Source organism: Zosterops lateralis (assembly GCF_965231275.1).
Source record: "Zosterops lateralis genome assembly, chromosome: 25".
Taxonomy (NCBI): Eukaryota; Metazoa; Chordata; class Aves; order Passeriformes; family Zosteropidae; genus Zosterops; species Zosterops lateralis.
In genome coordinates, this window is record NC_139785.1 from 5,325,854 (window position 1) to 5,348,901 (window position 23,048).

The 23,048-nt window shown below is 48.8% G+C and overlaps 1 long non-coding RNA gene across 5 annotated transcripts; it reads left to right on the forward strand.

Moving 5' to 3' along the window:
* LOC310918970 lies at positions 1–13,798 on the forward strand. Of its 5 annotated transcripts, none has more exons than XR_014591764.1 (3): positions 1–352; positions 874–1,019; positions 7,547–8,321. It is a non-coding gene; the product is annotated as an uncharacterized lncRNA (long non-coding RNA). The 5 variants fall into 5 exon arrangements; XR_014591765.1 differs by lacking the exon at positions 7,547–8,321 and adding an exon at positions 13,086–13,798 and having other exon boundaries at positions 2–352; XR_014591766.1 differs by lacking the exon at positions 7,547–8,321 and adding an exon at positions 10,554–11,496 and having other exon boundaries at positions 2–352.
* The last annotated feature ends 9,250 nt before the right edge of the window (positions 13,799–23,048 follow it).

Consider the following 23,048-nt stretch of genomic DNA (forward strand, 5'->3'; position numbering starts at 1 on the left):
GAGCCCCGTGCACCCTGTGAAATCCATTCCCTGCGAGCCAACAAACATTTGTACAGCACATGATGTGGGCTCATGGCTGAGGCCAAACTCCCTGGGATAATATCCACCCTGGGGAAGCTTGGGCCATTTCCAGTGTCAACAGCCAGAGGATTAAGCATTTATCTCTGCAGAACAGGATAATTAATACCAGATCGAACTCGGGGCTGCGCTCGGAGCTCAGTTTGTGCCTGAGCCTGGTTTTGCTGAGTCCAGGGCACTGGGAGGATGTGCTGGGTTGTGCTGCAGGATCCTGGGATGGCTCTGGGATGTCACCAGGCTCCCCCAGTGAAGATGAGGCTCAGCTCTCAGTGAGGTGGGTGTTAATTTTTCACCCTTATCAGGAAGACTCTTCCAGCCAGCCAGAAGTTGGGAAAATTCAGAGTGCTGTGATTTGCCATCTTCTGGGTTTAAATGGAAAATCCAGTTTTTGGCACTTCTGGCTTTGTTGAAATAAATGAATACCATTATCCTGGCCACAGGCCAGCTCAGGTAATTATATTCTTCCTACCTAATGCCACTGCAGGCCCTGTCTGGGCTGGATATGTTACACCCTTTAATTCCTGTCTGGAACTTGCTTATTATGTTACAAAGTTGGGTTTTTTTCCTCTCTCAATAGAATTTGTGCACAGAGCACCAGCCAGGCCCCAGCACTGTGCTGAGCTACTGAGAGAAAAACTGCCTTAAACATTTATTTGATGGTGCCTGATGTTCTCCTGGTGCATCTCTCCTGGCTTGTAAGGCTGTGGAGCTGGGAAGGTGGAAGATGAGAGAACTTGTTACAATCCTGTTTAATTCAGTTTTAATTTTAATTCAGTTTCAAATTTAATTTTCCAGCCCTGATGGAAACCTGCTTTTCTCCTCTGCCAGTTCCTAAGGCTGGTGAGTGTGTTTGTGGGAGAAACTCAGGACTCGTGAGTGGTGTCTGACCTTCCTCTCCTGTCATTTCTCCAAAGATTTTGGGAGACTAAAAGTACTTGATGGTAGGGAAAAAAAAAAATCCTGCCTTTAAGGATATTTGCCATGTCCAAACCTTAGTGATGAGGCAGAGCAGCCCTGCCTTGGTTTGAGGTGCAGCCCTGAGAGCCCCATTTCCTGAGCTGGTTTGGAGTGTCTGGTTTCTCTGCTCCTTGTCTGTGTTGGTGGCTCCTTGGCCTTTACATCTCCTGCAACTGATGCATTGAGTTGGTTTGTTTTTTTTTTTTTTTTTTTTTTTTTTTCTTTTGAAAAGTCTCCTTTCCTTCCCCTTTCAATCCCACTCTTGCTCTCCCAGCCTTGCTGAAAGGTTGCTCAAGCAGTACTTGAGGACAGCGTCCCTCAATTCCACAATTCCAGGAACTTCCTTCCTGTTCCCAGGCCCCTCCACTCTGCCCCAGCCCTGGAGGACAAGGAGGGTTTTGGGGACAGCAGGGGTGAGGATCAAAGCCCCTAAAGCACTGCTTAAAGCACAGAGTGCCCACTGCTCCTCTGGAGTGTCGCATCTGGCAGAGCCTCATTAACCTTCTGCTTCCCCCTCCTACTCCTTTTACCCCTGAAAATCAACAAAGCCAAACAGAACAAGCTGCCTCGCCTGAAGCAGCCTCAAGTGTGTGTGCTTAGTGTGAAAAAGCAAAGCCAAACCATTGGCCAAAAAAAGCCCCTTTTCCGTGCAGGCCACTTCACATTTATTACACTCCAGGCCGGAGCTCTTTAAGCCCTGATGCTCTTTAGAGTTTGAGCTCTTTAACTTTCTCCCTTCCTTCATTCTCCCCTTGTCCTGCTCCTTCCGCTCTCTCCTCTCCCTTTTGTCCTGTGAGAAACGAGTCTTTTAATCCTCTTGTAGAGCAGATTAAAGCTGTTACAGCCTCCCCGAGCTGACATTTTTTCTCAGAGAAGCTCACAGCCAGACCCTTGTGAGAGCTCTGTGTCTGTCTGTCTGTCTGTCTGTCTGCTGCTGCTTTTCTTCTCCCCACACTGACCCCCAGCCCTGACCTTTCCCCGAGCAGGGAAAGGCTGTGCAGGGCAATCCCATGTAGGCACTGCCTGGGCTCAGCGGGGCTCGGGGGCAGGAAATTAAGACCCATGGAAATAAAGGAGTAAATAAAGAGAGAGAAAAGGCGATGGGAATTAAGGGAGAGAAGCAAAGAGACCAAGTGCTGGGCTGGGGTCTGGGTTTGTGGGTCAGTCTGACTTTGTGAAGAGCCACACCTTTAAACTCAAAACTCACCTTCCAGTACCTAAAGGAGCTTCCAAAAGGGCTGGAAAAGAACTTCTCACAAAGACATAGGATAAGGGGGGATGGCCTTGAGCTGAAGGATAGAATTAAATTAAATATTGGGAAGAAATTCTCTCCTGTGAGGGTGGGGAGGCCCTGGCACAGGGTGCCCAGAGCAGCTGTGGCTGCCCCTGGATCCCTGGAAGTATCCAAGGCCAGGCTGGACAGGGCTTGGAACAACCTGGGATAGTGGAAGGTGTCCCTGCTCATGACAGGGAGTGGAACAAGATGAGCTTTAATGTCTCTTCCCACCCAAACCATTCTGGGATTTTTTTTTTTTTTTTTTAGTAGAAGATTGCATTACCCAAAACCCAGACTTCAGTTTGCATTTGTTCCAAGAAAAACGTATTCAGCCAGCCACAAGCACAGAGGTAGATGCTGTTTGTGAGCTTGAATGGGAATGAAGTGACTTCTCCTCCTGGGGCTCTGTCCGTGACAGCAGATCTCGCACTGTTTGTCATCAGATGAGTGCACTCACCTCTGGGGCTGCAGGGTGGGTTGATGTGCTGCTCCTTGTCTCGTGCACATCATAAAACCACAAAGGATGGAGGTAACTTGCCTAAAAGTGTGTGTTCTAAAGGCAGCAACATCTTCCCTTGAGGTTTCTGTCTCCTCATCAGCCCAGCCACTGCTGAGTGTCCCACAAGTGGCCCGGAGCTGTTGGCAAAGCACCAAGCAAGGTGAAAATCTGGTCCTGAGATGCATTTTCCAGAGAGATGGTGTAAAGTGACCCCAAACAGGCCCCATTTCGGGTTTGTGTCCAATATGTGAGGAGGCATTAGGGACAAGGAGAGGGATCTGACATGATTTCTGAGCAGGGAGGACAGGCTGGGTTCTCTCAGGGCTCCTGCATGACTTGGCCTGGTTCATCTGAGCCATGGTTTCACCCAGGTGTAAAATGGGGTTTTTATCTGACCCAGAGCTGTGCAAACATCCCAACAGTGCCGTGCTCTGAGCTGCCCCACCTGGCCTGAGCTGGGGGAAATCACACAATATCTGTGACAAGTGAGTACATAAAGGTCCAGTTTGGGAGACTTCACCTGGATCCTGTTTTATCTCCATTATAAAGGGACAGAGATTTGATTTATCTGTGAGAGCAGAGCATCCACGGGCCTGGGGTTAGGAGATGTTTGAAGGGTTGAGTCCACCAGCTTTGGCTAAAATAGATGGTGACCACATATAAATAATAGACCAGGGAGATGTGGATTCCCATCGCTGGAAGTTCAAGGCCAGGCTGGGCAGAGCTTGGAGCACCCTGGGATAGTGGAAGGTGTCCCTGCCCATGGCAGGGGCTGGAACTGGATGGGCTTTGAGGTCCCTTCAAGCCAAGCCATTTCAGGATGCTGTAAGAATTTTTCCTGTGTGAGGGTCTATAGTGCTGCAGAGTCCCCAGGCAGGTGCAAAGGGGAGCCCAAATAAAAAATAAAAATAAAAATAAAAATAAAAATAAAAATAAAAATAAATTTATTGCAAAACCCAGGCCTTTTTAAGCGGTTAGCCCATTATCAGTTACAATTATAGTTTTTATCAGTTACAACATTATAGTTTTACATCATAACAAACATAATTCAACCAACAATTATATAATTCAAATTAATAATTCAAATATAGTTCAACCAATAATTCAATACACCACGATGTGACCACATAACGTTTATATAACTTGTTTTTCTACCTCCACTTCAGCTGAGTCACCTTCCCATAGTCCTCTTCTACTTAGCCAAAGTAACAGGCCTGACCCATGATTTTACAAGGGTAAAATTTTTTATTTTTAAAATTTTTTCAAGGGTAACAAGGCCCTTATTTTATAAGATTTATCTACCTTCTTATCTATCTTTTCCTTGATACCTTGGCAGGGTGGGGCTGCACCCTTGGGTCCCTTATTGTCCCGTTGTTTGTTACAATCACATCTCAAATCTGCCTTTCATTTCTACTTCACTCACAGATTTTATACTCCTATTTATAAAAAATTAAATTATATTTATTTATATATATCATTTATTTCTATATATTATTTATTTATATATATTATTTATTTATTTATATATATTATTTTTATATATATTATTTATTTATATATATTAAATACTCTAATATTTAATATTAGTATCTCTTGCCAGGCAAGCTTTTCCCATCTTTCCCAACACAGTGCAACTTTCCCTTTTTGGGAACTCATCTCAGGGCAGCCCAGTTTGCTGATAATGAAATCAAACCAGGAGTTTCCCCCTGGAGGGTCTGGACGTGTGAACCCACTGCCATGTCGAATCCTTCTGAATCCTCCTCCAGGAAAGCCCCAGCCCTGTAATTACTGAGTTTCCATCGAGCAGCCTTTTCTTTCTCTTTGTGTGGGCCTCCCTCTCCCTCGGCGAGCCCAGAATAAGAGGATATTTGTAATGAAAATCGCCGGGCGGCAGCGGAGAACAAAGAGGGGGCACAGGGTGGGGGTTTGGAGGAGCTGGGCTCCCACCTGGGAAGCATTAATTTAGAGAAATTAAGGGCTTTAGTTAAAATAGATATTGCTGAGGTAAGGTAGGTGAGCTTCCCTTTTAAGGAGCTGATAAATCATAAAGCCTGTCAAACTATTCTGGTGCATCCTGACTGATCAATAGACTCCAAGAATAGAATTTATGATTATAAATCAAACAGTCCTGGAAAAACAGGATGCAGTGGTCACGTAACACTAAAAGGTTAAAAAGTCAAAGCGAAGAAGACCCATCTTACTTCATCATTTTTGGGACCCCACCCCATAAAAAAGACCACTGACCCATTTCAAAGAACAAACCACACATGCTTAATGTTTTTTTGGCTAATTACTATACGAAGGGGGGAATGGGATGTACCAGAGTTATGAATGTGCATTTCTGTTTTGGGTATTCAATACTCCTGTATATAAAAAGACCCTGTGACCATCTGTAAATTGTGTGTGTGTATTTGGGAATGATCCCACACACTGCCCGGCGTTGTAATATGTTGGAGTCCAAGGCATCCCCTTGGATGAGCTGGGACCTGAGGAAGGGAGTTTGAGCCCTGGGCAGGGGGTGTGGAGCTGGTCCAGGGGGTTTGGAGGCCTTGGCACAGCCCAGGAAAACACTGAGTTTGATTTTAGTCTCCAACACTGAGAGAGGAATTGCAAACCACCAGGAAGTGAAAACAGTAGTTTAGCACAGCACAAGATGCAAGACTCAGTAGTTTTAGGGTTCTTAGAATAGAAATAAATGGGGGAAAAATGGTGGGATTTGGGTGGTGCCTCGTGTCCCTCTCCTTCTCCCCCGCCCTCCATCCCCTGAGGTGGTGATGGCACAGGGCAGTGACAGTGGGTTGGGTCAGAGCAGAAATGACCCTTTTAGTGTGAGCCCTGGGCATTGGTGTGAAATTGTAAATACCCCACCCGTGGTTATCTGTATAAATGTGAGGTGATGCCCCATCAATAGTCAGTCCCCTCATGTCCCAGCCCTGCCCAGACCTCGGCTGGGAACAGAGAAAATTCTGAGATATCAAATAAAAAACATCATGAGAAACTTCAAAATGAGGCCTTGAAGATTTTGCCTTTTTTCTACCAATGCGACTCGGGGCTTTTAGAGAGCCAAGGACTTTTAACAACGTGAATCTCTGGTGAGGAAACCCATCATGAGAGAAATAAACACACACTTTCTAACTTTAAACTCTTAGAGACTCTTTGCCCATCTAATATTAGTATTAGATCAATATCCATATATTTTTTTAATAATCCATCTGTGCCAGCACGGTGGGCTGGGCTGGTCTCATTAACCCCCCTGTGCACAGAGGGGTGGGAACCACACTGAGCCCCGTTCCATGGCTACCCCAGCTCTCTCCCAAACCCGCAGCCTGCACGAAGAGGAACAGTCTCCCCAGCAACTGTAATGGGTTTTGTGCCCTGTAATCTTGGGGGAGAAATGTCCCAGCCCCCGGGGCTGGCAGCTCCCAGCCTGGCCGTGCTGCTGAGCACATATCCAGCTTCAACCTGCTGGTTGCTGGGGTGAAAGGGCCTCTTCATCTCCACGGGGAGAGGCAGATGAATCCCTGCCTCCGACAAGGAACCTGCTTTTATATGTTTTTTAAGCACCAATCCCACCCCCCCTGTTCTCTCCGAGGGGTCTTTATTATGTCTTTTAATTCTCGGCTGTGAGTGGGAGGCAGCAATAAGGGGGGAAAAGCCCCTCACAGTGGGGAAAGGCCCCAGTCACCAGTGTGTGTGAAAAGAGAAGGCAGAGTGGGGATTAGAAACGTCAGCTTCATGGGAAGTGATTGATATTTAATAGCTTTGCTTGATGGCTGTGAGGCTGAGACATGCACAGCAGCAATGAGCCCTTGGAGAAATCCACTGGATTTCCACTGGAAGGATTGTGGTGCCTTGGGAAGGCTGAGCTGGAACAGAGACTGGACAGAGCTAGAAAATAAAGTAGATATTTATTAAAAGGCCTTTAGGATCCACCTTGGGCAGGACAAGAGCTTGACCAAGGTGGACTCAAAATGGTCACAAAAATGACTCCCAGTCACAAGATCTTATATTTTTATCAGTTTTGGTCCATTTGTATATTGGGGTTTAGTTGTCCAATTCCAGCTCCAGGCTGTGAGGTCTCATCCTTCCTGTTTCTCCCTTCAGTCCACCCTTGTTTGTGCTTTTGGGCTGAAAGTTGTCCTTGGTGTGCAGCAGGAAAAGGGTTTGTTTTGTGCCCCTGCTCTGTAAAAAGAGCTGACTGGTGCTTAATATGAGGCTCAGAACTGCACCCTGGGCAGCACAGAATCTGAAGATATGAAAGCTAAAGCTTGAGGCATCATTTTCCCCCTTAAGGCATCACCAGAATTCCACTTACCTGGGCTAGTAGAGGGTGTCCCTACCCATGGCAGAGATTTTGGAACAAGATCACCTTTTAAATCCCTTCCAACCCAAACCATCCTGGGGTTCTGTGATGGGTGATGCCATTTCTGGGTGTCTCGGGTGCTCTCTCAGCACAGGGTGGGGTGAAAGAACCACAGAAGGTGAGCTGGGGTTACAGGAGGTGGGGTTGGCAGGTCAGGGGCTCATCCTCTCTGGGCTTGGATGTCACAGGGTGCAGGACACAAGTCCTGGCACAGCCAACAGGGCTGAGCTCCCCTCCCTCTGATGGCCAAGAGCTCTTGTCACTTGTTTACTGCAGAGATGCTGCTGAATGCTCTGTCTGTGATCTCCAGTTTGCTGGTGTTTGCAGCCACTTTTAGAGCATTTAGCTCTGGGTTATCTCCTCTCCTCGACAGACACTGTGGTGCTTATCTGCCTCCTGTACAGCCAGGGCCACTGGAGGGATTCATCTGCGCGACAAGAGCTTGTTCCTGCACCACTGGGGATTTCAGAGAGGTTTTTATCTGACTGGGCCAACAAACAGTCTCAGATTCCTCCCCTCATCACCAGCTTGCAAACAGCAGCAGCAAAGTGCACAGTGATTTCTCACCCAGATCTCTGCTCTGGGTGCAGCCCTGGGAGAGGAAGTCGCTGCTGGAACAACTCTGAGAGAATGGAGGGGCTTCTCCTCGCTCCTGTTGTGCCAAAGTGATGGAGACACTGGAGCTTTTCCTGGCAGGGCTGGAGGGTGATTCCCAGCCCTGCACTTCACCACTATCTCCAAAGCCACTGTGCCTTTATTGTACCGAGGCTGCTCTGGGCTCCAAAGCTCCATCAAGACCATTAAAGCTTTTCCTTTCATCCATGCAAAGTGAATTCTATAAACTGCTTTTCTGGCTGCCACTCTCAGCATTCTTTCAAACACATCCTTGAATGTTCTGAGAGCTTTATCCCTCATCCATGTGCACCATCTGAAAATCCCCCTGGCCTGTGAGACAGGAATTCACAATATTTTTTTGGCAATATTCCTGCCAGCACCTGCCTGGAAAAGCAGGATACATTCCTGTCCATCCCTTGGCTCTTCTGTCTCAAGATAAAGACTGTGCAGGGAATAAAGAGCCACAATGCACCACCAATTCTTTTTTTAAGGCTGTTATTGTCCCCAGTGTGCTCCATCAACAAAAATAACCTGTCCCACCCTCTTCAGCAAGGCTCACCTGGAGCCCAAAACCCTCTTTGGAACAGCACATCACAAAACAAGGCCTTGAAAATAACACTGATCTCTTTTGATCCTATTCCTTTCCACGCCAGGCTGACAATTCCCCAGCCAAGAATGTCCCAAACTTCTCATATTTCTGCTGGTCATTTCTGTCCTGAAGCTGGAATGCAGCCACAGGAGAAAGGGGGTTGGAGGCCCTGGTGTCAGAGATGCAGATTTGAGAGACATTATCTCATCCGTGGTGGACAACAACAAGGCTGGCACGACATCAGGCAGGATATTCCCTGGAAAGTTCAGTGCTCGTGGCAAGGCTTAACTCCAGTGTGGAAAGGTCCTGGAAAAAGTGTCTCCGTGGAGCAGGGGGGCAGAGGATGGAGGACAGCTGGGAACAGCCCCACAGCACAAGGATTAGGAGTGAAAAAGTCAGATTGAATGGAGGGAAGGAGGGGAACAGGAGTGAAATCTCTGCAGGAACTGAGGAAACTGGGTTTGTTCAGTCTGGAGAAGAGGAGGCTCAGGGGACACCTCATTTCTGTCCCTGGCAGGAGGCTGTGGTGAGGCTCCTCTGCCGTGTCTCAAGTGAAAGAAGCAGAGGAAACAGCCTGAAGTTGCAGCAGGGGAGGTCCAGAGTGGGTATCTGAAACAGATTTGGCTGGAAAATCAGTCAGGCATTGGAACAGCTGCCCAGGAAGGTGGTGGTGTCTGGATGTGGCACTTGGGGACAAGGTTCAGGGGGGATCAGGATGTTGCTGGGTTGGTGGTTGGACTCAATGACTCAGCTGTGATAGTTCTATGAATTTATACAAAATCTGCACTTCTTTGCTGTGGCCCGAGAGGAAAATCAGGTGGCTGAGGGAGAGGAGCTCACAACAGGCCCCCTGAAACATCCGGGTGTGAGATCAGCAGGAGGGAGCAGGACTCACACTCCTTCTCTGGGGTGCCAAACACGCATCTAAAGCTCCATCTAAAGCTCCTAATACCCTTTAAAAAGCTCCTTAGGGCTGGCATTGTCCTTGAGAGAAAGTTCATCCCTGGTGTTTGGCAGCCGCCGCGTTTAGCCTGGAGTGCAGCACAAGCACTGGCAGAGATAAGGTGGCACCGGGAGGTTTTGCAATCCCTGAGCCCTCTGGGTCCTGCTGGGAGAAAACTTCAGAAGGGCCCGATTTCATCACGGTGCAAAATTAGAAAATGGTTTCAATAAGGGGAGAAATCAAGTGGGAAAGAGAAGGAACAATTTCATAGGAGTCAATCCCCTCCAGCACTGTCCCAAATCCCATCAGAGTGCCAGCTCTGATCCTGCAGGTGTGGAAAGCCTGGCAGGCACTGTCAGCATTGCAATAGTGTGTTTGCAGGGAGCAGCCTCCTGAAACAACCTTAAAGTGCCAAAAAACTTGTCAGTTTACAGTTCTGCTGCCTGTTAGATTGTGCTTGAGGGGCCCAGCACTGCAGGGACAGGTGGAGACACCTCCCTTGGCTTTGAGAACCTCAGGAGGGACTCAAACTCTTCACTTTTTTGGGAGGAATAAATGCAGTGGGAGCTGGGAGCTCCTAAATCCCTGTGTGATGCTCCACAGGGGCAATCTGAGCCCTCAGACCCAGCCTTGCCCACCCCAAGGATAAACCTTTGCTTGCACCACATCCCCATGTGGATCCTGGGCGTTGTGGATGGATTTGGGGCTGAATGTGCTGTGTCTGCCATGCCCAGGACTGGTTTCTCCAACATTTTTTTTTGTTCAGGGGACCAGGCAAGCTGCAAAACTTCATTTATTCTCACACCTGCTCCCAACCCTCCAATTCAAGGGATGGTGGGATAACAGAGTTAAGTTGGAAAGCACCTCAAAGCCCATCTCATCCCCACCCCTGCCATGGGCAGGGACACCTTCCACCACCCCAGGGTGCTCCCAGCCCTGCCCAACCTGCAGAGGAACATCTGGGCTGCTGTGACCCGCCGGCTGCAGATCCACGAGAGGGAGCTTTGGGGTCATCCCAAAAATCCTTTCCCAGGCTGGGCAGAGACACAAGATGGTGCTGTTGTCTTGGCCATGGCAGGGGTGCCAGGGACCAGGGAAAGCCCCTGTGAACAGGGGACCCTGGGGAACCCCCCTGAGCCACCACACCGCCCTGGCTGGGAGCTTTTCCCAAATCTGAGCCCATTTCCAGCCTTCCTTCAGGGTGATCCCAAGGCTCTGCTTGGTTTTTCTCAGGAGAAGCTGGTGGATCCTTGATATAGAGGAGAAACACCAGTGAGTGTGGCTGCACATCCAACCTGCACTTCCCATGTTCCTGGGAATGAGGACAGGACATTCCTTTGGGACAGGAAGGGTCTGTGTCCTGGAGGTTACAGCCTTTATTTGGGGTAAAATCAATCTGTGGAGCCACAAACCTCACAGAAAGAGCTCCTGGGGGTGGGGATATGGGGCAGAGAAAATACAGAGGGGTTGAGGTGTCCCCATGCCCAGGGACCACAGGGCTGGGGGTGTGGAGAGCCTTTGTTCACACTTCCCAAAGGGAAAGCGCCAGCCTGGGCTTGAGGAAAAGTTTCCCATGAAAGATTCCCTGGAGCTGGTACATTCCCACAAGGGGCTTTGGTTTCAGCCCGTTGGCATTTTCCGATGAGAAACATCCCGGTGCAAATTCCCAACCAGCTGAGAGGGGCTCCCTGGGGTATCAGGGGAGGGATCCTGCCACATGCAGAGGGAATTCAACACCAGCAGGATCCTGTGTCTGCAGGCTCGGGATAAAGGGGGTGTAGAGCAGCCAGCACAGGGAAATTGAGGAGTCCTGCAGCTGAGCAGCTTCGCTCTCCTTGGGCTGCTCCTGGTTTTCCAAACACTTTCCTCCAGAAATTCCTCTTCCATCAGGGTGATGCTGCTCTCACTGCAGGCAGAGCAGGAGCAGAATCAGAATCAGAATCAGAATCAGAATCAGAATCAGATTCAGAATCATTAGGTTGGAAGAGGCCTCCAGGATCATCAAGTCCAACCCAATCCTAACCTCAGCTAAACCAAATGTCACATCCAGTCTTCTCTTAAACACATCCAGGGATGGTGAGTCCACCACCTCCCCAGGCAGACCATCCCAGTACTTTATCACCCTTTCTGTAAAACATATTAAAAGTAGCCCAAAATCTGTTTTTTGATGCTTTTCTTCGGCTGCGAGGGAGGTGCTCACCTCAGGTGTCCTCACAGAGAGGAGGACTCGTTCCATGGGAGGTCCTCCCACTCTCCAGGTGAGGTGTGCTGCTCCAGGAGGGGTTTTATCCCTGTCCCTGCAGGGCCCCACACTCCCTGAGTCCTTGGTGGGATGGAAATGATGGAACCAGAGAACAGAAACCATAAATAGGTCACTGATCCCCCCTGTCTGCCCAGGGTCTCCTCTTCCTGCACCCCCCTGGATTCCGCTGCCATGCATCAACTTCAAGAGACTCCAGCCACAAATTCCCCAGGGCTGTGTCCAGGCTGGAATCCCTTCCCTGAGAGACTTGTGCAGCCCTCCTGGGATAAAGGACCAGGGCCTGCTGCAGCTCTGATGGAAACCTTGCCCCTGGCCCGTGGCAGGTATTTCATCTGGGCTCAGGGGTTTCCTCCTCCCCGCTGGTTTTCCTGGTGGTTGTCTCTCCAGCCAGTCCCTCTGAGAGCCCTGCACTTCTCAGATGTTATGTCTGGAAGTTTGCTCTGTTTTTTTGGCTAAGGGGCCCAGGGTCTGGAAGTTGAGAGGCTTTTATGGGAACCCAAGTCCCCTTTTGACACGACTTCCTTGTGCTTAAATTTCAGGTTGAGTTACAGGCTCGAACAATTTCTGGTGGGAAATCCTTCATTGTCAGAGGGGATTAGGGCAGTGGTTATTTACATGCACCTCTATTACACAGAGTCTGTTTCTTTTCTTTCCTTTCTTTTTTTCTCCCCCCCCCCAAGTAATTCCACACAACGTGCAAACCCTGATTTGAAGCAGCCCCATAGATGGGGGAGAGGGAGGGAAACTGAGAGGTTCCTGTAGGGCCGATGGTTATGGAACCTCAGAATTGCCTGGAACCCTAAAAATCATCTCATTCCATCCCCCTGCCATGGACAGGGATGCCTTCCACTAATCCAGGTTGTTCAGAGCTTCATCCAGCCTGGTCTTGATGCTTTGGGAGAGGATCTTCTTCATCCTCCTCCTTCCACACAGGCAGCAGGTTCCCCCTGCAGCAGCAGCTCTCTCCAGAGCTGGAGCTGGTTCCAGCAGGGCTGAATGCCTGGCATGCTGAGCTGCTGGTTTGATCTAGGGCAGCTCCTCTGGAGCTTTGGCTCTTCCCCAAGAAATAGGGAGAATTTTTTTAATTTTTTTTTTTTTTTAAGAACGCAGCGTGCATGAGTTTTAAAAGGGATTTTTGATAGAAGTCCCATTTACTCCTTTATTTGGCTTGGGAGGCTGCAGTGGAACAGATTTCTTTACATATCCTTGAGTGTTATTTGATTAAGGTTATGACTGCTAATAAACACTCCAGGGCTATTCTCCATCCCCACCACTTGTAGCTCAGGCAAACTGTTGCCTGCATGGGACTGCACCTTTTTTATATCAGTGCAAGGGACCAGAGTGCTGATTCTGCTCCCCTTTCATCAGTTCGCCAGTGAATTGCTCACTTTGATTTATTCCAGCTTTATAATGTAAAGGGAAAATAGAAATGGGAGGAGGGCCAGGAGTGTTTCTGGCACAATAACCAGTTTACTTCCTTTTTCTTTCACTTTGCCATTTAGAATCACAAGTTCTTCCATAAAACAGCAACGAGAAGAGCATTAACATTACCCTGGAGTGAGGAAACTTGAAGCTGCAGAATCAAACGAACAAACCCCAAAATCTTGTTTGAAATGGAGGAGAAACAGGTCCTGGCTTGGAAAAGCAGAGGAAGGAAGGGAGCCCAGAGGAATCTGTTCTACCTGTCACCTAAAAAACGAGTGTATTTCTTAGCATGCTTAGGATTTGCTACGCAAATAAACATTTTTAATTTTTCCATGGAGGAAAAGAGAGGAAGTGATAGAGACACCTGTGGTACCAACATTGCCACAGCTGTGCTGGGACATCTCAGCACTCGGGGAGGGTGGGGAGTGAACCTCAGCCAAAACCAGCGAGCCCTGGGCTCCTCTAGGGACACACAGCAGAGCCTCAGACGCTGCTGAGTGCAGCCACCAACATCTGGGCACTGAAGAAGTTTAAGAAACAACAGCTGTGCCAGGTGCAGTGAGATCAGGACGTGCTTGGTGTATCCAGGATGCCACTGAAAACACACCCTGATGGCCAGGTGGGAACCCAGGAGAGCACAGGGAGCTCCCAGGATGTTCTGCTCCCCTTTCCCCTTTTGCAGTTTTGGGGGCCAAAATTGAGTGACAGCACTGGGATTGTGGGTGTGGGGTTTGGATAGAAGTGTGTGATATCACAGGGTGAAAAACTTAGAGTTTAAGGGTTTAGAATATTGTAATATATTATAATAATATAGTAATATATTCTAAAAGTATAGTAATATATTCTAATAAAGCAAGATGGAGGTTTTAGGGCAGAGGCTGAGTCCTTTTTCATCTTCTTCTCCATGGCTCTGGGTGGTGTTTTGTAATTGGATAGAAAAATCCACATTGCAGGCCAGGGGTGGTTGGTTATTGAGTTAAAAGTAAAAATAATTTAAGTGTCATTTCTTAATTAGACAATTTATCCTTAAAAGGCCTGGTAGAGAGATAGAAACTGCTCCATTGTTACTTTGTTAGCTACAACTCACAGCTTGTGAAACTGTAATAACTGTAATATAGATAAGAATTACTAAACACAAAATACCATCCCCAGGATTTAATCCCAACTCTAAAAAAAAAAAAAAAAAAAAAAAAAAAAGGAAAAAACCACCATTTAAAGGTGGCTTTTCCCTGTCTGTGCAGCACCATCTCTCCACAAGGAGTATCAAGTCCTGGGCTGTGCACTAATGAAAAGCTGTGTGGGCCAGTCCCTAATTACACCATCAGTTAAGCTGTCACAGGGAGCTCTCAGCCCCCTCGGTTCATTAGGAGATGCTGGGCCTTGATGAGCTGCAGTGAGGCATGAAAGGGCAGCCTGAGCCCCTGGAGGTCTCCACTCCCCCACTGAGCTCAGGGGGTTTAGGACTAGACCTGGTTTTTCAGGTCTGAGCTTTGCCTGTTGCAGGGAGGAAGCTGAGAGTGAGGACAGGAGGAGACATTCAGAGGCCTTTTCACATTTTCTGGCCTTTTAGAATCTTCAGCCTACAGCATTCTGAAGACCAGAAGTCATTGCCTTCAGTGCAGGCTTTTCTGTATAAAACCTTCAGGAATTGCAGGTCTGTCTGTTCAGCTTCACCACAAACGGGATGCAGGGATGAGTCCAAGCCGTGACATCCTGCAGCCACATCTGGATTTCAGAGTGGCCCAAAGGATGGTCTCGGGGGCTGTTTCCCCACATTGTGGTCCCTTTAAATTCACACCAGGCCCAGTGGAGAACAGACCTGCAGCTGATGGGGTTTAGTGACAACAGCACCAGTTTATTTGAACCAGAGACTTTGTGGGGACACCTACAGCACCTTGTTCTGGAGTGTTTTTATTCTGCTAAACCAGGAGAGATTAGGATTTCTGCTATTCCTGCCTAGATTAGAGAAGCACTGAAATAATGAATCCGGGCTGTGCATGATGTGCTGGGAAACCAATCCATCCTAAAACCCACCCATCCATTCAAAGTGCTGGGGAAGGGTTGGATGGGCTTTTAGGCTTCTCCTCACCAGTTTCCCCACCTGTGATCCCACAGAGCCTCCTCCCATCAGTCAGCACCTTGTTCTGGAGCATTTGGTTCTGCTAAACCAGGAGAGAAGCGGATTTCTGCTATTCTTTCCTAGATTGGAGAAGTGTTTAAATAATGAATCCTGACTGTGCATGATGTGCTGGGAAGCCAATCCATCCTAAAACCCACCCATCCATTCAAAGTGCTGGGGAAGGGTTGGATGGGCTTTTAGGGCTTCTCCTCACCAGCTTTCCCACCTGTGATCCCACAGAGCCTCCTCCCCTCAGTCCCAGGCAGGACTCTGACAGGAGCCAGGCTGCTCTGGAGGGCCTGCAGAGGTCGGGGGTCTCTGCTGTGGAGCTGCACACAGCTGTTAATCACCAAATCCATCTCTGGCTCCCAGCAGCTGTCTGCTGTTTATCTGTGCCTGGATATCTGCTGGCCCAGCTCGGCCTGTGCAGCCAAGCCAAACACACAAAGGGAGCTCAGAGGGTTTGCACACACACACACAGAGGGGTGTGCATGTGTGGTTTGTGCGTGTGTGCACGCTCACAGGGTGGGGATGTGTCCTGCTGCTGCACCTGGAGAGGCTCATCAGTGCTCTGAGTTAATTAAACACAAAGTTTTGGGGAGGTACAGGTGAGTTGAGGTGCATGAGTGTGGCTCAGGGAAGTTCTCTGGCTCAGTTCTCTCTAAGCCTTATGAAGCCTTTGAGATAAAGTGGAAAAATACAGAACTTCCCAAATCTTCCAGCATCAGTCACACAGAGGCTTTAAAGTGCATCTCAAAGGCAATTCCCTGGGCCACCTCTTTGGGGAAGAAGGAGGAGGAGGAGGAGGGCTGACAAAGTAAACTGCACCACCTGCAGAAGAGAAGGAGGGGTGGCCCTGTGGCTCCAATTAACCTGTCCTCACAGGTGTGTGGGGGCACAGGGTCACACAAATCAGGCTCAGGAGACTCTGAGTTTTCCTGGGAAGGATTGAGAGAGGCAGCTCTTGCCCGTTTGGTGTCCTTTTTGTGGCGAGAAGCTTGCAGTGACCTCAGAGATGAAAGGCTGGAGGAGGATGTGAGCGTGTTCTACCCTGATTTTTCTGAAGGCTTACACATTTCTTTCTCTCTCCCTGTAACAGAGCATCCTGAGCTACCACAGACAGCAGAGCATGTCCTGCCTGCATCTGAATTGCTGCTTGTGTGATAAGGAAGGGTTTAGCTGAATTTATGGGTGCTGAGAACCAACTGGAGTTTTCTTTTATTGAATTTTAACTACAAGTGTCCAGAGGAGCACAAAGTTGTGATGCTGAATGATGTGAAGCTCCCAGCTCTGGGATTTGTGGTTTTTGTTTACCACGCAGTTGGCTGGGTGTTTAACAGTGTTTTGTGAAGAGAGATGAGGTCCTGCCTGCTGCTGACCCTCCCCTGAGGCTGCTGGGGCTGTCAGGGATGGAGAGTTACAGGCCCTGGCTGGACAGGATGCTGCGTGCCCTGGACCTGTCTGAGCCCAGGGGAATCCTGCAGTTTCTCACCCTGAGTTCCCCAGGGGCAGCTGCACGGGACAAGCTGCTGTTGGAGGGTTTTTTGGGAGGTGGGAAGCTGGAGGCCTGTGCTGAGCTGTGTTTTGGGCTGAGTGAGGGCTGTGAGTTTGCTTATCCCCACTTTGTCTGTGAGTACAGTGAGTGCTTTCCATGGACATTGTGCAACAAAGGCCGGGGCTCCTTCTCCAGCAGCTCTGCTTTCTTGGCTGTGAATGCCCAATTTTCCTTCAGGTCCAGCTCTGGTATTTATCAATTAACTTCCTCCAGATCCTGGGAACAGCCACAGCTGTCCTTCCTTCCCTGCAGCCCAGAGCACCCACTTCCTCCTGCCTTACCTCATCCTGCAATTCCTGTCCCCCAGGGCACCCTGGGCTGCAGCAGCCTCTCCATCTGTCCTGTCCTGAGCACAGGCAGCAAAGCCTCAGAGGAAACAGGAGTGGGAGAGAGAGAGAACAGTTGCCCAGGAGTGATGTTGAGGCAGGGATTTGCTGTGTTTTGTGGGGGTGAGCCTGGACTGGGGCTGTGAATGAGGGTAAGGAGCTGCCAGGAGGCTCCTGCTGGAGCCTGGGTGGAGAAAAGCATTGCAGAGGCTCTGGTGGCTCCTGCTCCCACCTAAAACACAAACCCTGGGGCTCTGCAGCCTTTGCTGTAGGTGAGAGACTCCTCCAAAGGGAGAGCCCCTCTCTCTGGAAGGGAAAGGACAGGAAGGGAGGAGCTCAGCTGGAGCAGAGTCTCTGGTAATGAACTCCTCAGCTGTTAATGTGCTGAGAGGATGTGAGAGCCCCTGGATCTGCTGGACTCACTCCTCTGGACAGCCAAGAGTCCCCTGAGGAGCAGAGAGGTGCAGACCCCTCCTCTCCCCTGGGGAACACTCAGAACAGGCTGTTTGGGGTTGTCACAAAATAAAGATGTTTGACTCCAGTCAGAAGGCAGTAGAAATCAGAAGGATTATTTACAATTAATCCATTATTTACAATTCATCAATTATTTACAATTCATTGTTTCGCTGTGCTAAAGTCACGTTATTGGTCCATACGACTGACACTTCTCCCATTGGCTCAGTAACAGAAACAGCAAACAACACCTGTTGTTATGGGAAAGGAATATTGTTTACACAGGGTTGTTTTTGAGAAAAAAGAAACCTGTTGAAAAGCTCAGAAAATATCAAGTCTACAGGCCCTGTGTAATATTTTATCCTCTTTTTCTGTTGGAGTCAGGATTAATTGCATGAGAGATGGTGTTTGTGTTCAGATGTTTATTAATTCTTATCTATGTTACAGTCTCGAAGTTGTGAGTTCCAGCTAACAAAGAGAAAAATGGCTCTGTGTCCATCTCTTTACAAGGCTTTTTAAAGGCAAATTGTCCAATTATGAAATGACACCTAAATTAGTTTTACTTTTAACTCAATAACCAACCACCCCTGGCCTGCAAGGCAGAATTTTCAATCCAATTACAAAACACCACCCAAATGCATGAAGAAGAAGGTGAAAAAGAAGGACTCAGCCTCTTCCCTAAAACCACATCCTGCTTTCTATCTATATTACTCTATTCTAAACCCTTAATCTCTAAGTTTTCCACTCTGTGCTATCACACAGCTCTATCCAAACCCCACACCCACAATCCCAGGGCTGTCACTCAATTTTGGGAGCCTTTTCCACGGCCTCAGATCAATGCAGTGTTTGCCTGGGGGTCAGTGCCTGAAACTCTCAGTGCCCAGAGCTCCAACAGTGCTGCCCTGAAAAGAAGAGTAAAAAACACTTGGGAGATGGTGGTGGAGACAGCTCAGGAGGAATCCCCATGTCAGGCACAGCTCAGAGCTCCATCCCCACTGGTTTATTGTCCTTGTAACCTTATTTTGCACTTGGTTCCATGGGTTAGTTGAGGTGTCAGGGCTGGGTTGGACTCGATGATCCTGAAGGATCTCCCAACCTCCACATTCTGTGATTCTGTGACCTGCCTTGAAGGCTGTGGGGCTGCAGGAAGGTTTTTGTGCAGCTGCAGGAATAGTTTCTCAGATATGCTGGAAAAACATTGTGTTCTCCCCTCTCTGAGTGGTGCTGCTGCTCCTCCTCACCTTCCCTGACATCTCCTGTCACCATCCCAGTGTTTGTGACATCCCAGCCTGTCCTGTGTCCCCTCACCCTGCTGAGGGCCTGGTACTTGGGCACTGCCAGGGAAATTTTTACATTTTCAGTCAATTTTCTCCCCTTCCCGTGTTTTGTTGGGAAGAACAAGCCAGAGTCGAACCCAGCTGCTGTCAATGGGGGTCCTGTGGGTGTGTGTGTGTCCCAAAATCCCATTTTCCTTTCTGATCTGTTGTCTGGCCCTCAGTTATTCAGGGAGCAGACATCCTGTTCTCCTCCATCCTCTCCACGTCCCTTGGCTGATGTTTGGTGTTGGCTGAGGACATTTGGTAGCCACCATGGGCAGACAGCATTTTCCCTATATGAGTTACACAGGGGCGTTGTCCCCTGCTTTAATGTGCTCTGATTTGAACAAAATTGTGTTTTTTGAATGAGTTTGTGGGGTTTGCTGCAGGGCTTTGTTGTTAAATAAATGTTTTGGTTTGTTTTTTTCTGTAGAGAGGGGATTCTGCCTCTGAGTGGGGCAGCTCTTACAGGCAAAGCCTGTACAAAAATGTGTTTGAGCCCTCCTAAAGCTCCTTGTAGCTCCATGAACTCCAGCGTGGCTCTGGTGGTGCCTGGAGGGGGGAACTTCCCACTGGAGCCTCCTGGCCCTGCTCCCAGTCAGGATGGAGGTCACTTCTCTCGACCTGAGCTGCGTTCAAAACAATCACTTAGGTGTGAAAAAATCCACCGCCTGTTCCCAGGGCTCCTCAGCCCCCACCCAGTGTATTTATAAAATATTCATAATGAGCTGTCATCTTGGCCAGGGCTCGCTTGGCCATCGAGGGCTGGTGGTAACAACGAGACCACAATGTGCAGGCAGAGGCAGAGGAATGAGGGGGCTTTCTGCTGGTTTATTGTTTTCCCCTGCTCTGTTCTCGAGCTGTTTGGAGTCCTGCAGAGGTTTCCAACAGCTGGCCCAGCCATCATCCTGATCGTGTTGCTCTCTGAGCAGAGCTGAGCTGAGCTGAGCTGAGCTGGGGGGACTTGGCAACCTCACAGCTGTCCCAGAGCCTGAGCCATGAATGAGCTCAGAGGGGAAGGAGAGAGCCTTGGATGGGAGAGAAACTGTATTAGTGGTGGCTTTTTATTTTTTTTCCAAGTGAGAGGCTGACAGAGCTGAGTGGATCCAGGCACAGCCTGAGCAGGTGCTGTGTGTGCTTTGCCTTCCCTGGCCCGTTGTTGGGGAAGATGAATCAGGGAAACCTTATAAATATGATTCCTTAGCAAAAGATTCTGAAAATATGAAACCTATAATTGAAATAGAAATGGGAGCTCACTTTGAGTTGTAGGACACCAAGTCTTAGTTACTCTATAACCTGAAGACAACAGCCTGGGCAGCTGAAGGAGAATCCCTTTGGATTGAACAAGACCTGAGGGATCCAAAGGTCAATGCAGCAAAACAGAAAAGTCTAAAGAGTCGTTTTTAGAGTTTAAAATATAACACAGTGTGGTAATGTAATGGTTCTTATAGGCTGTATGGAGATTCTATAGGACGTTGTGTCTTGTATTGGTTGGTCACTGTAAATTAGAATATTCATCACAAAAGGAGAGATAATGGATTGTAACAAGGACTTCGCTCTCTTAGCTTTGTCTCGCTCTCTTCCCCCTGCACTCTGACCCCTCTTCTTAGCTTTTACCCCCTTGTTCCTTCTCCCTCTCTCTTTGGGGTTCCCTCCAGCCCAGGCTGGTGGCTGAAGGCAAAGCCCTTTTTACCCACAACAATAAACCCTCATGTGTCTAGAATATCTCAGCTCTGCAGAGTTCCCTCTCCCTGCCCTCCATGGATGCTCCTCCACCCGTGCCTGGACCCTGCAGGAGCATTTGGGGTGAGGGGTGGCCCCAAGAATCTCCTCAACCTCATCCCTGCCCTGGGGGCTCCCATGAGTTCTGCCAATCTGTTCCAGTGCTCATCCCCAGCTGCTCTTGGCTCTTCCCACTCTGATGCCCCACACAGATCTATTTTTTAAGCTGTTTCAGGCTTGAATGCAACCCACTGACAGCCTGTCAAACCACAAGTCCCAGAGTGGCTTAAAAATGGGTTTTGAACAAGATCCTCAGTGTCCCTCACAGCATCCCTCTGCCCTGTCCCCTCACATCACACCAGACCCAGCAGCTCCAGCTGCTGTGAGATTCTGAGGGTATTTTACACCATGCACGAGGCAGGGATAAGAGTTTCAGCTCTCATTTCATGCTCATGTCCTCAAGCCCATGTCTCAGAATGATGTGGGCTGTGTTTAAAGTTTCCTTAAAATAATCCACGCAGGCCCAGTGAAGTTGTAGCACGGTGTGAGGGTGTGATTCCCTAATTGTGGAGCCTCAAACACTCGATGAACACGGTGACCCTTCTCTAAAATGAGGCTTCCAAAGCAAAATCCCACTCCTGGGTGGGTGTGTGTGAAGTGGGGGCAAAGCAGAGAAATGTGTTGTGGTGCTTTCCTCGGGTGAGAAGAGTTGGGTAAAGCACCCCAGGCTGTTTCTGCACTGAAATAACTCATCTTTAACTGGTTTGTTGCCTCCAGGGGCAGCCCTGGAGCCTGCTGGGGGCTCCATTTCAAAGCAGTCACTTGGGGTTTGTGGAGATGGTGACAATGTGGGCAGGATGAGCTGCAGCCAGGCTGAATCCTGTGAGACTCTGCATGCTCTGAGCTTTAGTATGAAAGAAAATCAGGGATTGCTTTGCTCTTCCCTGGACTGTGGCAGCGTGTTCTCACTTCTGCTGTTCCCCTTTCCCACCAAGCCTTGGTTTCTCTGGGGTCTGTGGGTACAGGATTGGCTGTTTTGCTTTGATCTTATCCACTGGGAAGTTCCTGAATTGTGCTATTCCTTCTCCACTGGCATCAGGAAGCTCCTGACCTGTGTTATTCCTGCCCAGCCTCTCATCCCTCCAACAACCATCATTTGGGCTCATCCCCCCAGAAATGTTCTGCTGTATCTCTCAGTGGGGATTTGTTCTCTGTTCTCTGCAGGTTTGGTCAAGGATGGTGCTCTGTGTGCTCCTGGGCAAGCCACGTCCTTCCTCCTGCTGTTCCACAGCTGCCCTGGCGTGCTCCATCCTGCTGTGAGGGCAGCACCAGCTCTTTGTGCTGGGCAAACCCCTGTTTTTGGAAGGGCTGGACCAAAGGCAGAGTTGTTGGTTGGTTTGGGGTTTCTCAGGCTTGTTTTCTTCCAACCTCTGTCCTCAGGGAGCACAGAAGAACCACAAAATGAGGCAGTGGTGAGGACAGGGCTGGGATCAGCTGTGGCTGTTGATGCATTAAAATTTTACCTTTTATAATTTCCAAATCCTGTGCTGCATTAGTGCAGAACTCTGAACTCCACATGAAGTGTTGGCTGCTGCCTTCACACTCTGGTCACACAAAACAATCCCCCTGGGCCTGGAGCCCACAGACACCCAACAGCCTCAGGCCCCCAAAAATATAAACAAAAGTGACTTGGGGAGGAGCAAACTGGGGGTAAATGACTCCATCACCTGGAGCTGGAATTGCAGCATTAACCCCTGATATACAAATGGACCAAAGTGATAATTGTGTGACAAACTGGTGCCCACGGTCCATCCTGGGGCAGCCCCTGGGAGGCTCTGACTGCCCAAGGTGGGGCTGGTAAAGCCTTTAATAAACACCCACTGCATCCTCTGACTCTGCCTGGCCTCTGCTCCAGGTGAGGAACTCCAAGGCATCACTGTAAGTGAAGGAACATCAACCTTTTCTACCTCAATGCTCATTGCAGGTCTTTGATGTGTCATTCCAGGCAGGGAACAGGCCAGGAACTGCCTCCTGTGGTGGAAATCCAGCCAGTAATTGTGCAAAGAAACTGATATCTAAATAAACTTGGTGGTTTATTTAGGTATCAATGCCCTGCTGCTCTTTTGAGGGCGTTTGTTACCTGGCACTTGAAGCCACAGATTTTTTGCTGTGCACCTGAAAGGGCTTTTTAATCTGCAAGAAGAGGGCTGGGATTTCTAAGTCACAAATTGGAGCTGGTTGGAGGAGACAGATTTAATTTTTTGACATAACGTGGAACTGCAGTAGTGAAATCCACATTAAATTAAGACAGATGAGGGCGGAAGGAGCTGCTGGAGGAGTTTGCTGTGTTTGGCAGAGAAGAGCCAAGTCTGTGCTCCCTTGGTTGTGTCTCAGCACTAAAGATGCCTTAAGGTGCCTGGCACGGGGCTGTTTCTGCTCAGATTGGATTGAAATAGGAGTTTTCACAGGATGACATTGAACTTTGAATGAAAGCTTTGGCTCTGTCACAATTTTTTTTTTTTGTTTTTCATTCTGCTGCTTTCTCTGAC